At 43.6% G+C, this 13,049-nt stretch overlaps 1 non-coding gene across 1 annotated transcript; it reads left to right on the forward strand.

Moving 5' to 3' along the window:
- Positions 1-1,151: 1,151 nt before the first annotated feature.
- LOC119864330 lies at positions 1,152-1,254 on the forward strand. The gene has a single exon (XR_005373716.1). It is a non-coding gene; the product is annotated as a U6 spliceosomal RNA (small nuclear RNA).
- Positions 1,255-13,049: the final 11,795 nt, after the last annotated feature.

Here is a 13,049-nt window from a genome sequence, read left to right on the forward strand (position 1 = left end):
ATGACATCAAGGAAAAAAAGATGCCATCGGCAACAGAACAATAGCAGCAATAAAATTATTCTGAAATATACCGAAGTGAAAAATGCAAAATTTTAAGGATCAAATCACGAAACATTACTTATAGATATAAAAAAGAATCTCAACAAGTAGATGGACACACTGTTTCTGAGGGAACTAGAACAGCGAAGGAAGTCTCCTATTCTCAAATTATTTTACGAATCCAATCCAGCTCACATCAGAATCCCCATTATCCAGCTTTACAGTTTGTGTTGAATTTGAAGTGCTGGATCTTTCAAAGTAGAATGTGTTCATGTATTGAGTTGTGCGAATAGTGTGTAAGGGCCCAACGGTAGAGCCAGACTACTGGGTTCAAGCTCAGCTCTTGCACTTTCTAAATGTGGGCACATCAGCAAGATGCTGACCCTCTTAGCCTAGTGCCTCATCTGCAAAATAATGTGATAACAATAGTGCCCGCCTCATGGGATTTATCTTTGGATAAATGAATTAATACAGGAATAATCCTCAGCACAGTATCTGACAGTAAATGTCACCTACAATGTTTATATAATGAAAAGGAAAACATACAAGTAAAATGTGAAGCATAGTAAATCAACTCACTTCCAAATGAAATCTCAAACTGAATCTAACCGACTTCGCCAATGAGGAATGTTTATTTATCCTTAATGTGAACAACGTGTGCCTCGGAATTTGTCTTCGGTTCCTTTGGCATTTCTCTCACATTAAAGTGGGGTTCCTCTCAGTTAAAATTCCTTCCATGTTACTTCTCAGTCGGTTTCTTGTTTTATGATCACATTGAAATGGCTGTTGTGATTTTAAATTCCTAATCACCTAGTACTGGAACTAAGGTATAGGGGAGTGGCGGGTGGCCATAGATATTAGTTATCCTCAAGGCACAAAGGGTCTCTGGGCTCCTGTTCACATCAGGAGGCGCTGGGAACACGTGTCTGTTTGCTTGTGGTTTAAACCCCAGGGATTCTAGGGTTGAAGTCTTTAAGTGGTTAACATAGACATGGGGCATGCAAAGTTTTAAGATATCACACCGGGATCATAAGGTCCCAAATGGTGTTTGGAATAACAGATCACAATGTCATTTTTAGCTGGTACCTAGGGGAATTCAATCACCTCTCTTCGTGCTCGCTTCGGCAGCACATATACTAAAATTGGAACGATACAGAGAAGATTAGCATGGCCCCTGCGCAAGGATGACACGCAATCACCTCTCTTCCCATTTGCACATTCATGTGAGGAGTCTTTTCGGGGTTTACATCTATACAGATGAAAAAATGAATAAACCTGCCTCATTTTAGCAATACATGATATTCATGGACATACAAAACTTAAAAGCATCTCTTTCGGCTCTTTAAGAGATGTGTTTGTCAACAACATTTTATATCATGGATGTAAGAAGTATCAAATTTGAAATATATATGTCTTCATCCAAAGCTGCAAATATCTTTTTCTTAAAAGATTTTATTCATTTATTCATAAGAGACACACAGAGAGAGGCAGAGACACAGGCAGAGGGAGAGGCAGGCTCCCTGCAGGAGCCTGATGGGGGACTCGATCCCAGGACCCCGGGATCATGACCTAAGCCAAAGGCAGATAGATGCTCAACCACTGAGCCACCCAGGTGTCCCTGCAAATCATCAGCGTGCCTTATTTTATAAGCTCCGCAAAACCATTCTATTACTTCTTCTCTTGTCATTATCACCATTGAGCCCGTGAGATTTTTGCCCTGAGGTTCATCAGGGAAATGTGTGAGCTGACCAAGCCATCTACTACTTCCGTGGATCATTGCCTCAACTCTCATACCCCTAGTACATGCTCAGTCACTTGCTCTAAGCTGTGGGCTGCAAAAAGAAGCCCATGATGTGGTAAAGACCACTGCACATCAGAGATTATTTCCTTCACCAGTTTGCCATTGTTGCCATAACTCAATGGTTCTAGGTGTCTAAATCTTCTTTCTGTGTCAAACATAGAGTAGGATTCAAGGAAAAAAATTAGAAATGCTTGGTTTGCTCCAAAATTTGCCTTAGCAGTTTCTCATTGTGTACACTGCCCTACTTGGGCATTTTACAATGCTGGGAATCCAGTCCAGGTGCCATTTCAGATACAACCTGGAGTTTGAGGACACTTCATCCCATTGCACATTGACTTCATCCACCATCACCCATCACTGGGATCTTCCCATGGCCCAGCTGTATCAGGTACTCTCCTCAGATGGTCTGACCCTTTCTTACGGGGAAGTCAGATGTTTGTTCCTCCCATTTGGCCTAAGAAATATAATAGTTAACTCTGTATATGAAAATAACCTGACACTTAAAGAAATTATGCAATGTTATGTTCCCTAGAAGAACATATGTTCACATTAACCAGGATCCACCTACTATTGGTGAGTTACTCCCTTTGCTCCCATATATAGCCTCTCTTTGGGAATTCTGTTCAGAAATAGAAGAAGAGCCTCATTTATGAGAAGAAATTTCCCGCAGATTTCCAACTTTTTAAAAAAATACTTTATTTATTTATTCATGAGAGGCAGAGAGAGAGAGAGAGAGAGAGAGAGAGAGAGGCAGAGACACAGGCAAAGGGAGAAGCAGCCTCCATGCAGGGAGCCCGACGCGGGACTTGATCCCGGGACTCCAGGATCACACCCTGGACCAAAGGCAGGCGCTAAACCACTGAGCCACCCAGGGATCCCCGATTTGCAACGTTTTAAACATCAAATTACAACCACATATCATACCCCAACACCAGAATCCCAGATCTCTAGAAAGGTCATATCTAAATTAGTGACAAATTACAGACTAAATAAATCATAAATAACAAGCCTACAGTGACCTAAAGTCCTCTCAATGATACAATAAACATACAGGTTGCATTAAAATGGGCTGCAATCAACTGCGCATATGAAATTATCATGGCCCCAGAGATTTCCAGGTGGAACTCCTAGCAATTTTGTTCTGCCATGAGAAGACACTTGAAGGTCAAGGACTCTCTTCTCATCCCAAGCTCCTTTTAAGGTGGAGTCAGAGCCGCCAGACCAAGGTGAGACTCTGTAACAATATATGAGCTCTGTCTGAGGAATAGATGTTACAGAGAGCAATTCCAGAGAGGCTGCCTTGTGGTGCTCAAGGCCAGGTGCTAACAACTCTTGTTGACCATCCCCTCAGTAGGCAGATGTGCTAGGTCATCCCTGAGGTACATGCTGCTCATTGTAAGTTGGCCCCTATGGGAAGAACCTTGAGGACAGCAAGTCATGGCCTCATCAGAGGTACATTCCAAACAGGGGGAGTTGGAATCCTCTGTGAACGCTTAAGTAAATGGCACTCGGATGCCATGTAGGTTGATGAAAATAAGCAGATTTTCTCCATCTTTTAGCCTCAGAAGGAAAGCAGTTAGCCTGTGGCATCAATAATAAGTTGAGTAAAGTTGTTTTTAAATTTTGGAAGCTCTGCCTGAAGATGGAGGTCAAATAACCTCAGGAGTTGTGAGTTGTACCAGGAAATTGATGAACTAATATTCACCATAGGAGTTTCAAGACTATTTGCTTTGCTGACCTTTATACTTTGTTTACCACAAAGTACTTACTTCTTGAATAATCTCTTGTAGTGAAGTAGACAATAAGAATAATTTGTGCCTTTTGGGTATTGATCCTGTTGAATTCCATTATGCTTTAATATTTATGTACACGTAGCTTTAGCAACTTATCCAAATCTCTGATTGTAGATCTGCCACTCTGGGTTTGAGACATAAGACGTAGACCTCACGGGACTTTTCTTATCCCAGCATTACCTAGTACACAGTATTGACCGATAAAGTTTATGGGTGCGTCAGTTGATATATATGTATATATATATTATGCCAATAAGTCATGCTTATTTTGTTGTAGGCAATGAGCACACCAGCTATTAACTTTTCCATAGGTCAGACAAGTGGTCTCCATCACGCTGAAAAATAGCACTCAGGCTCTGTAGGTTAAATCTCTGTGTACCAGATAGGCTCTGTGTCTTCTCAGTTCTAGAGTTGCTTGTCCTACTCACGTCTCTATCACTAGAACTGAAAGCCTGTGAGTTACATATCCCGGACCCTTGCCAGTGCTGTCTTGTGTGGCTCTCCAGTGGAAGGCACTGATGGGAGTTTAAAGGTGGGAAGAAGACAGAAGTCATGTTTTCTCAGTTTTTGACATCACCTCTTACAGAGGTTGTAGAAGTAGTGTCTCCAGGACACACAGAAACCCAAAAGGACAGTGCTTTATGAGTTATGGGAGCATGGAAAATGACCACCTAACCAGAGGACATTGAGGAGGGCTTCTTGGGGGTTGTGACATGAATATAAAGAAAGTACTTATGCTAGAGTAACAGTCAACCTTCAACAATGCTGCATAGGGTCAAAACAGAGGAAGACCCGATCTCACTGCATGCTGGGAACTGAACAACATGAACACCATGGACTTCTGGGCCAGGAGGTGAAACTGCAACCAGGTGAAACCTGGAATGGCTGAAGCGATTTGTAGATGCTCTGGACCAGTTCCTCCCATCCCAACACCTGGGTTCTTGTAACCCCCGAACAGGAATCCTCTCTGTAAGTGATCTCAAATTGCCTTTGGGGATTTTTTAAAATTCCATTCCTCTTTTGCTCATTCCCTGGGTAGGAGAGGCATGGGTCAGAGTCCCAGTATTTATTGAATGTGTGGGAACAATGAGTAGTCAGTGAGAGAGACAAACTATTCCCAGTTGGAGAATGCAACTCCCCAGTTTCTACCCCCAGAACTGATTCTGCAAATTGATGCTATTAATTTATCATGATTGAGCACATGCTCTGTGCTTTCAGGGCAAATAAAGGTAATGAAAATATTAAGTGTCTTCTGCTCAGGATGTGCAGAGTGGGATGATTTAAAGAGACAAAGAGAGAGGAGCTTCTGATAATTAGATCCATTTTAGTAACATAAATGAAATTTAAACCAGCACTAAGTCATTTGTTTGGAAGAGAGGGGTGACAGGGCCTCTAGTAAAACATTTCCCTCTCATCTGGGCAAACACATTTGGAATGGGAGAGAGTGTTCAACCAATGCTTTGCTGAGGTTCAAATGTAGGATGATTTAGGTGTTTTCTTTGATCTGTTCAATGTCTCTTTGCACAGCTTGGGCCCTCTCCCATGGACCCTGAGGGCTAGAGTAAACACTGAGAGAAATCATAACTGTCACCACTTCACCTCCCATTGCTTTATTTCTTGAATGCTTTGATACCAAAATTGTGTCTGCCTCCTCCTCCACCTGTCACATTCTCTAGTAAACACCAGGTATCAGCCAGGAGAGCGACTTGGAGGCAAGAGAGCGTGAGTGTACTCAGGTTTGCAGGAAGGTCAATCTTGATTCCTAAACAAGCTATCAGGTGATTGATTGAGATGTGAAGGATCAACAGGAGTCGTCCAGGTAATCAAGGTGGAGGCACAGTTACCCACAACAGGGATGTGGAGCCTGGGTCATTAGCGCCGGAAGGGTGACATCTTGTGGTCCTCTCTAGGAATCACACCTATTCCTGGAGAGCTGAGCATCCACATCTGCCCATTAACCCTAAACTTGAGGAAAACGTTCACTTGTCTGTGTTCCCCTAAGTATGCTCATTGATGTGCAATCTGATGACCAGGACTCATCAGCGTCTGTTTATCCCTTTGACACCCCCACATCTATCACATCTCCACCCATGCTGCCTTTTAAGTGAGATTCCATAATTCCCTCCTTTTTCAAAAGCCACAGGGAATGTCCATCCCCAGTGGGACCCAAGTTCTTCTAGGAGTGATATTGCTTACAGCCTCAGGTTCAGTGGGGTTGTTAGGTCCCCTCATAGAGAGGGCTTGCTGCCCCACTGAAGGGAATCATTTACATGCTCCAGACTCAGTGCTTCTAGCTGCCACAGCACCCCATATTTTACAGTCATCTCCAGGACCCCAGAAAGTACATGATGTAATGCAAGTCAGATCATGCTGGAGCTCCCAATTCTTTGCTGGTGGTTCTTGACTTTGTACTATCGTCTGGAATGGTCTTTTCTTCAATTCCGCTGTCATTTTCTTAGAATCTCCGACCTGGACTTGCCCGGGAACTCGTGTCTCTCATTGATTGTTGCTTGACTGGGTCCTCCCACTGGCTGAATTTTTCATCAGGGTCATTCATCCACAAACATCTTGTCGAATGCGCCTTCTGTAGGGGCCAAGTGCAGGCTGCCCCTAATGTACCACTTTGGCATATTGATTATTTTCAATAAAAGTTACTTAAGAGGCAATCTGTGCATAAGGACATTCAGATCATCCTCTGCTGCCGTGATTGAGGAAATAAATCTTCCTGTGTAGGGCACTTTTCCTCTACCAGGATGTGGACATCCTTATATCACCAGAGATATAAAGTGTAGAGCCCTGAAGACTCCTTATTACTTTTTACTAGTTTACTACCCCAGTCCAATTTTGTTTAGAATTCCCTACCAATTGTAGCTCCCAAAGTTAAGTTTCTTTTGTCCTGTCAATTCCTCACTCATTCATTGTCTCTTTGTTTAAAAAGTAAAAATCTGCCTGCCTTCATTATTCCTTTAGGTATCAATTTTTTTGATAGGCTCTATTTATGGCTCATAAATAATAAAACTATGTTTTTTCTCCTGTTAATCTATTTTAAGTAAATTTAATTACCAGTCCAGCAGAAGACCTTGAAGAGTAGAGGGATAAGTTTTCCTTCATTTCAATTTCATGTCAAGCACTGTTCTTGGCACTGGAGACACATCAGTAAGGAAAACAGGCAAAAATCTGTGCTGTCACGAAGTTTATATTTTATCAAGGGAAGAGAAGTAATAAATCAAACGAAGAGGCAAAATAGATGGTTTATTAGAAGGTGGTAAGTGCCATGGAGAAAAAGAGAGTCATGATTTTAATTAGGGTGGACAGGAAAGGACTCACTGGCAAGATGGCAGAGGTTTAGGGTCCCCTGTCACCTGTCCCCACCAACTTTCCTAGATAACTTTCAAATCATCCTCAAAAACCAACAAATTCGCCCTGAGATTTAAAGAGAGAACAGCTGGAACACTACAGAGAGGAGTCTGCGCTTCTAACAAGGTAGAAGGTGGGGGGAAAAGGTGGGGAGGGGCCCCGAGGACCCCAGCTAAGGCCCGCGGTAAAGCCCCCGGGGACAGGAAGCCCAGTCCCGGAGGAGCAGGAACCTAAAAATGCAGACCGGATTCTTCCTGGAGGGAAGGGCGCTTAGCAGGGAAACTGGGCAGAACCGCAGGAGGGGCAGGGGAGCCTCCGGTCTCCCGGGATCACTAACAGAGGAAGTGCACCCCGGGGGGGAGCGCCCCACACACCGGGCCGAGCGCGGTAAAGGGCTGGAGCGCGCGCCCGGAGGGGCCCCGGGAGCAGCTCAGGCGGCGGCTCAGGGCGGAGGGGGCTGCGCCCTGCTGCCTTCGGGAGCCTTGCGCCCGGGAGCGCGATTCCAGCAGCGCAGGCCCCGGATCCCAGGGCTCGAGCAGACACAGCCCAGGATCCTATGCTCACCCCCGGGGCAGGCGGAGGCACAGGAGGGAGGACACAGGGCAGCGAGGACCCTCCTGCCGCCGGGCACCCCCGAACCGTGCAGATCAGCACCCCGCCCCCGGAGCATCCAGGCCAGTGCAGACTGGGAGACTGCGGCGGCAGTGACTGCGGGAGCTGACTCCAGAGCTGGAAGGCCGGCTGCCGCCAGTGTGGTGTTCCTCCTGGTGTCACCCTGTGCCTGGGATGGAGCGGGGCCGCCAGGGAACAGGGGCCTCACGGGGTAAACAGCTCCCACTGAGCCCGGCACCGGGCAGGGGGCGGGGGGCGCAGGGCAGCTCCCCCAGGTGCACACACCTGAGAATCAGCACAGCAGGCCCCTCCCCCAGAAGACCAGCTGAAGGACAGGGGAAGAGCAAGTTTTTGACTGAGCAGCGCTGGACAACTCCAGGGGAAGTCGAGGGATTTACAGTACATAGAACCAGATGATACCCCTCTTTTCTTCTGCCTTCCGTTTTTCCAGTACAACTCGTTTTCAGCCACTCTGCACAGAGCAAAATGACTAGAAAAGAGAACTCACCACAAAAGAAAGAATCAGAAACAGTCCTCTCTTCCACAGAGTGACAGAATTTGGATTACAATTTTATGTCAGAGAGCCAATTCAGAAGCACAATTATAAAGCTGCTGGTGGCTCTGGAAAAAAAAGCTTAAAGGATTCAAGAGACTTCATGACTGCAGAATTCAGATCTAAGCAGGCCGAAATTAAGAATCAATTAAATGAGATGCAATCCGAACTGGAGGTCCTAATGACGAGGGTTAATGAAGTAGAAGAACGAGTGAGTGACACAGAAGACGCGTTAATGGCAGGGAAACAAACTGAGGAAGAAAGAGAAAAACAATTAAAAGACCATGAGGAAAGGTTAAGGGAAATAAATGACAGCCTCAGAAGGAAAAATCTACATTTAATTGGGGTTCCAGAGGGCACCGACAGGGACAGAGGACAAGAAAACATATTCGAACAAACCATAGCTGAGAACTTCCCTAACTTGGGGAGGGAAACAGGCATTCAGACTTCAGACCCAGGAGATAGAGAGGTCCCCCCTAAAATCAATAAAAACGGTTTGACACCTTGACATTTAATAGTGAAACTTATAAATCCCAAAGATAAAGAGAAAATCCTTAAAGCAGCAAGAGACAAGAGATCCCTAACTTATATGGGGAGAAATATTAGATTAACAGCAGACCTCTCCACAGAGACCTGGCAAGACAGAAGCGGCTGGCAGGATATATTCAGGGTCCTAAATGAGAAGAACATGCAGCCAAGGATACGTGATCCAGCAAGGCTCTCATTCAGAATAGAAGGAGAGATAAAGAGCTTCCAAGATAGGCAGACACTGAAAGAATATGTGACCACCAAACCAGCTCTGCAAGAAATATTAAGGGGGACTCTGTAAAAGAAAGAGGATGCCCAAGAAATAATCCACAAAAGCAGGGACTGAATAGGTATCATGATGACACTAAATTCATATCTTTCGATAGTAACTCTGAACGTGAATGGGCTTAATGACCCCATCAAAAGGCGCAGGGTTTCAGACTGGATAAAGAAGCAAGGCCCATCTATTTGCTGTCTACAAGAGTCTCATTTTAGACATAAGGACACTTACAGCCTGAAAATAAAAGGTTGGAGAACCACGTACCATTCAAATGGTCCTCAGAAGAAAGTAGGGGTAGCCATCCTCATATCAGATAAATTAAAGTTTATCCCAAAGACTGTAGTAAGAGATGAAGAAGGACATTTTATCATACTTAAAGGATCCATCCAGCAAGAGGACTAACAATCATGAATATTTATGCCCCGAATGTGGGAGCTGCCAAATATATCAATTAATTAATAACCAAAGTTAAGACATACTTAGATAATAATACGCTAATACTGGGAGACTTCAACACGTCGCTTTCTGCAAATGACAGATCTTCTAAGCACAACATCTCCAAAGAGAGAAGAGCTTTAAATGATACGCTGGACCAGATGGATTTCACAGATATTTACAGAACTTTACATCCAAACGCAACTGAATACACATTCTTCTCAAGTGTACATGGAACTTTCTCCAGAATAGACCACATACTGGGTCTCAAATCAGGTTTTCACTGATTCCAAAAGACTGGGATCGTCCCCTGCATATTTTCAGACCATAAGGCTTTGACACTTGAACTCAATCACAAGAAGAAATTTGGAAGGATTTCAAACACGTGGAGTTTAAAGAGCATCCTGCTAAAAGATGAAAGGGCCAGCCAGGAAATTAGAGAAGAATTAAAAAGATTCATGGAAACTAATGAGAATGAAGATACAACCATTCAAAATCTGTGGGATACATGAGTTTCCTGGGAGGCGCAGCGGTTTGGTGCCTGCCTTTGGCCCAGGGCGCGATCCTGGAGACCCGGGATCGAATCCCACGTCGGGCTCCCGGTGCATGGAGCCTGCTCTCCCCCTGCCTGTGTCTCTGCCTCTCTCTCTCTGTCTCTGTGACTATCATAAATAAATAAAAATTAAAAAAAAACAAAATCTGTGGGATACAGCAAAAGCAGTCCTGAGGGGGAAATATATCGCAATACAAGCATCTCTCAAAAAATTGGGAAAACTCAAATACAGAAGCTAACCTTGCACTTAAGGAACTGGAGAAAGAACAGCAAATACAACCTACACCAAGCAGAAGAAGAGAATTAATAAAGATTTGAACACAACTCAATGAAATAGATACCAGAAGAACTGCATATGTGCTGCCGAAGCGAGCACGACACCAGAAGAACTGTAGAGCAGATCAACAAAACGAGGAGTTGGTTCTTTGAAAGAATTAATAAGATCGAGAAACCATTAGCCAGCCTTATTAAAAACAAAAGAGAAAAGGCTCTAATTAATAATATCACAAATGAAAAAGGAAAGATCACAACCAATACCAAGGCAATACAAACGATTTTAAAAACATATGATGAGCAGCTATACACCAATAAATTAGGCAATCTAGAAGAAAAGGACGCATTTCTGGAAAACCACAAACTACCAAAAGTGGAACAGGAAGAAACAGAAAACCTGAACAGGCCGATAACCAGGGAGGAAAATGAAGCAGTCATCAAAAACCTCCCAAGACACAAAAGTCCAGGGCCAGATGGCTTCCCAGGGGAATTCTATCAAACGTTTAAAGAAGAAACAATACCTATCTACCTAAGCTGTTCCAAAGGATAGAAAGGGATGGATACTTCCAAATTCTTTCTACGAGGTCAGCATTACCTTAATTCCAAAACAAGACCAAAAGGGAGAATTATAGACCAATATCCCTGATGAACACACATGCAAAAATTCTCAACAAGATACTAGCCAATAGGATCCAACAATACATTAAGAAGACTATTCACCATGACCAAGTGGGATTTATCCCCGGGATGCAAGGCTGGTTCAACACTCGTGAAGCAATCAAAGTGACAGGTCATAGCAGCAAGAGAAAAAACAAGAACCATATGATCCTCTGAATAGATGCAGAGAAAGCATTTGACAAAATACAGCATCCATTGCTGATCAAAACTCTTCAGAGTGTAGGGATAGAGGGAACATTCCTCAGCATCTTAAAAGCCATCTACGGAAAGCCCACAGCAAATATCATTCTCAATATGGAAACACTGGGAGCCTTTCCCCTAAGATCAGGAACAAGACAGGGGTGTCCACTCTCACCACTGCTATTCAACATAGTACTGGAAGTCCTAGCCTCAGCAATCAGACAACAAAAAAACATTAAAGGCATTCGAATTGGCAAAGAAGAAGTCAAACTCTCCCTCTTCGCCAACGACATGATACTGTACATAGAAAACCTAAAAGACTCCACCCCAAGATTTCTAGAACTCATACAGCAATTCGGCAGTGTGGCAGGATACAAAATCAATGCCCAGAAGTCAGTGGCATTTCTATACACCAACGAAGAGACTGAAGAAAGAGAAATTAAGGAGTCAATCCCATTTACACTTGCACTCAAAAGCATAAGATACCTCGGAATAAACCTAATCAAAGAGGTAAAGGATCTATACCCTAAAAACTATAGAACACTTCTGAAAGTAATTGAGGAAGACACAAAGAGATGGAAACATTTTCCATGCTCATGGATTGGAAGATTTAATATGGTGAAAATGTCAATGCTACCCAGGGCAATTTACACATTTAACGCAATCCCTATCGAAATACCATGGACTATCCTCAGAGAGTTGGAACAAATCATCTTAAGATTTGTGTGGAATCAGAAAAGACCCTGAATAGACAGAGGAATATTGATAAAGAAAACCAGAGCCGGGGCATCACAATGCCAGATTTCAGGTTGTACTACAAAGCTGTGGTCATCAAGACAGTGTGGTACTGGCACAAAAACAGACAAATAGATCAATGGAACAGAATAGAGAATCCAGAAATGGGCCCTCAGGTCTATGGTCAACTAATATTGGACAAAGCAGGAATGATTATCCACTGGAAAAACGACAGTCTCTTCAATACATGGTGCTGGGAAAATTGGACATCCACATGCAGAAGAATGAAACTAGACCACTCTCATTCACCATACACAAAGATAAACTCAAAATGATGAAAGATCTAAATGTGAGACAGGATTCCATCAAAATCCTGGAGGAGAACATAGGTAACACCCTTTTTGAACTTGGCCACAGCAACTTCTTGCAAGATACATCCATGAAGGCAAGTGAAACAAAGCACAAATGAACTATTGGGACTTCATCAAGATAAGAAGCTTCTGCACAGCCAAAGAAACAGTCAACAAAACTAAAAGACAACCTACAGAATGGGAGAAGATATTGGCAAATGACGTATCAAATAATGGGCTAGTATCTAAGATCTATAAAGAACTTATTAAACTCAACAGCAAAGGAACAAACAATCCAATCATGAAATGGGCAAAAACATGAACAGAAATCCTACAGAGGAAGACATAGACATGGCCAACAAGCACATGAGCAAATGCTCCGCATCACTGGCCATCAGGGAAATACAAATCAAACCCACAATGAGATACCACCTCACCCCATGAGAATGGGGAAAATTAACAAGACAGGAAACCTCAAATGTTGGAGAGGATGTGGAGAAAGGGGAACCCTCTTGCATTGTTGGTGGGAATGTGAACTGGTGCAGCCACTCTGGAAAACTGTGTGGAGGTTCCTCAAAGAGTTAAAAATAGACCTGCCCTATGACCCAGCAATTGCGCTGTTGTGGATTTACCCCAAAGAGACAGAAGCAGTGAATCGCCGGGACACCTGCACCCCGATGTTTCTAGCAGCAATGTCCACAGTAGCCAGACTGTGGAAGGAGCCTCGGTGTCCATCGAAAGATGAATGGATCAAGAAGATGTGGTTTATGTATACAATGGAATGTTACTCATCCATTAGAAATATCAAATACCCACCAATTGCTTCGATGTGGTGGGACCTGGAGGGTATGATGTTGAGTGAAATATGTCAATCGGAAAAGG

Source organism: Canis lupus, chromosome 18 (genome assembly GCF_011100685.1).
Source record: "Canis lupus familiaris isolate Mischka breed German Shepherd chromosome 18, alternate assembly UU_Cfam_GSD_1.0, whole genome shotgun sequence".
NCBI classification, from domain to species: Eukaryota; Metazoa; Chordata; class Mammalia; order Carnivora; family Canidae; genus Canis; species Canis lupus.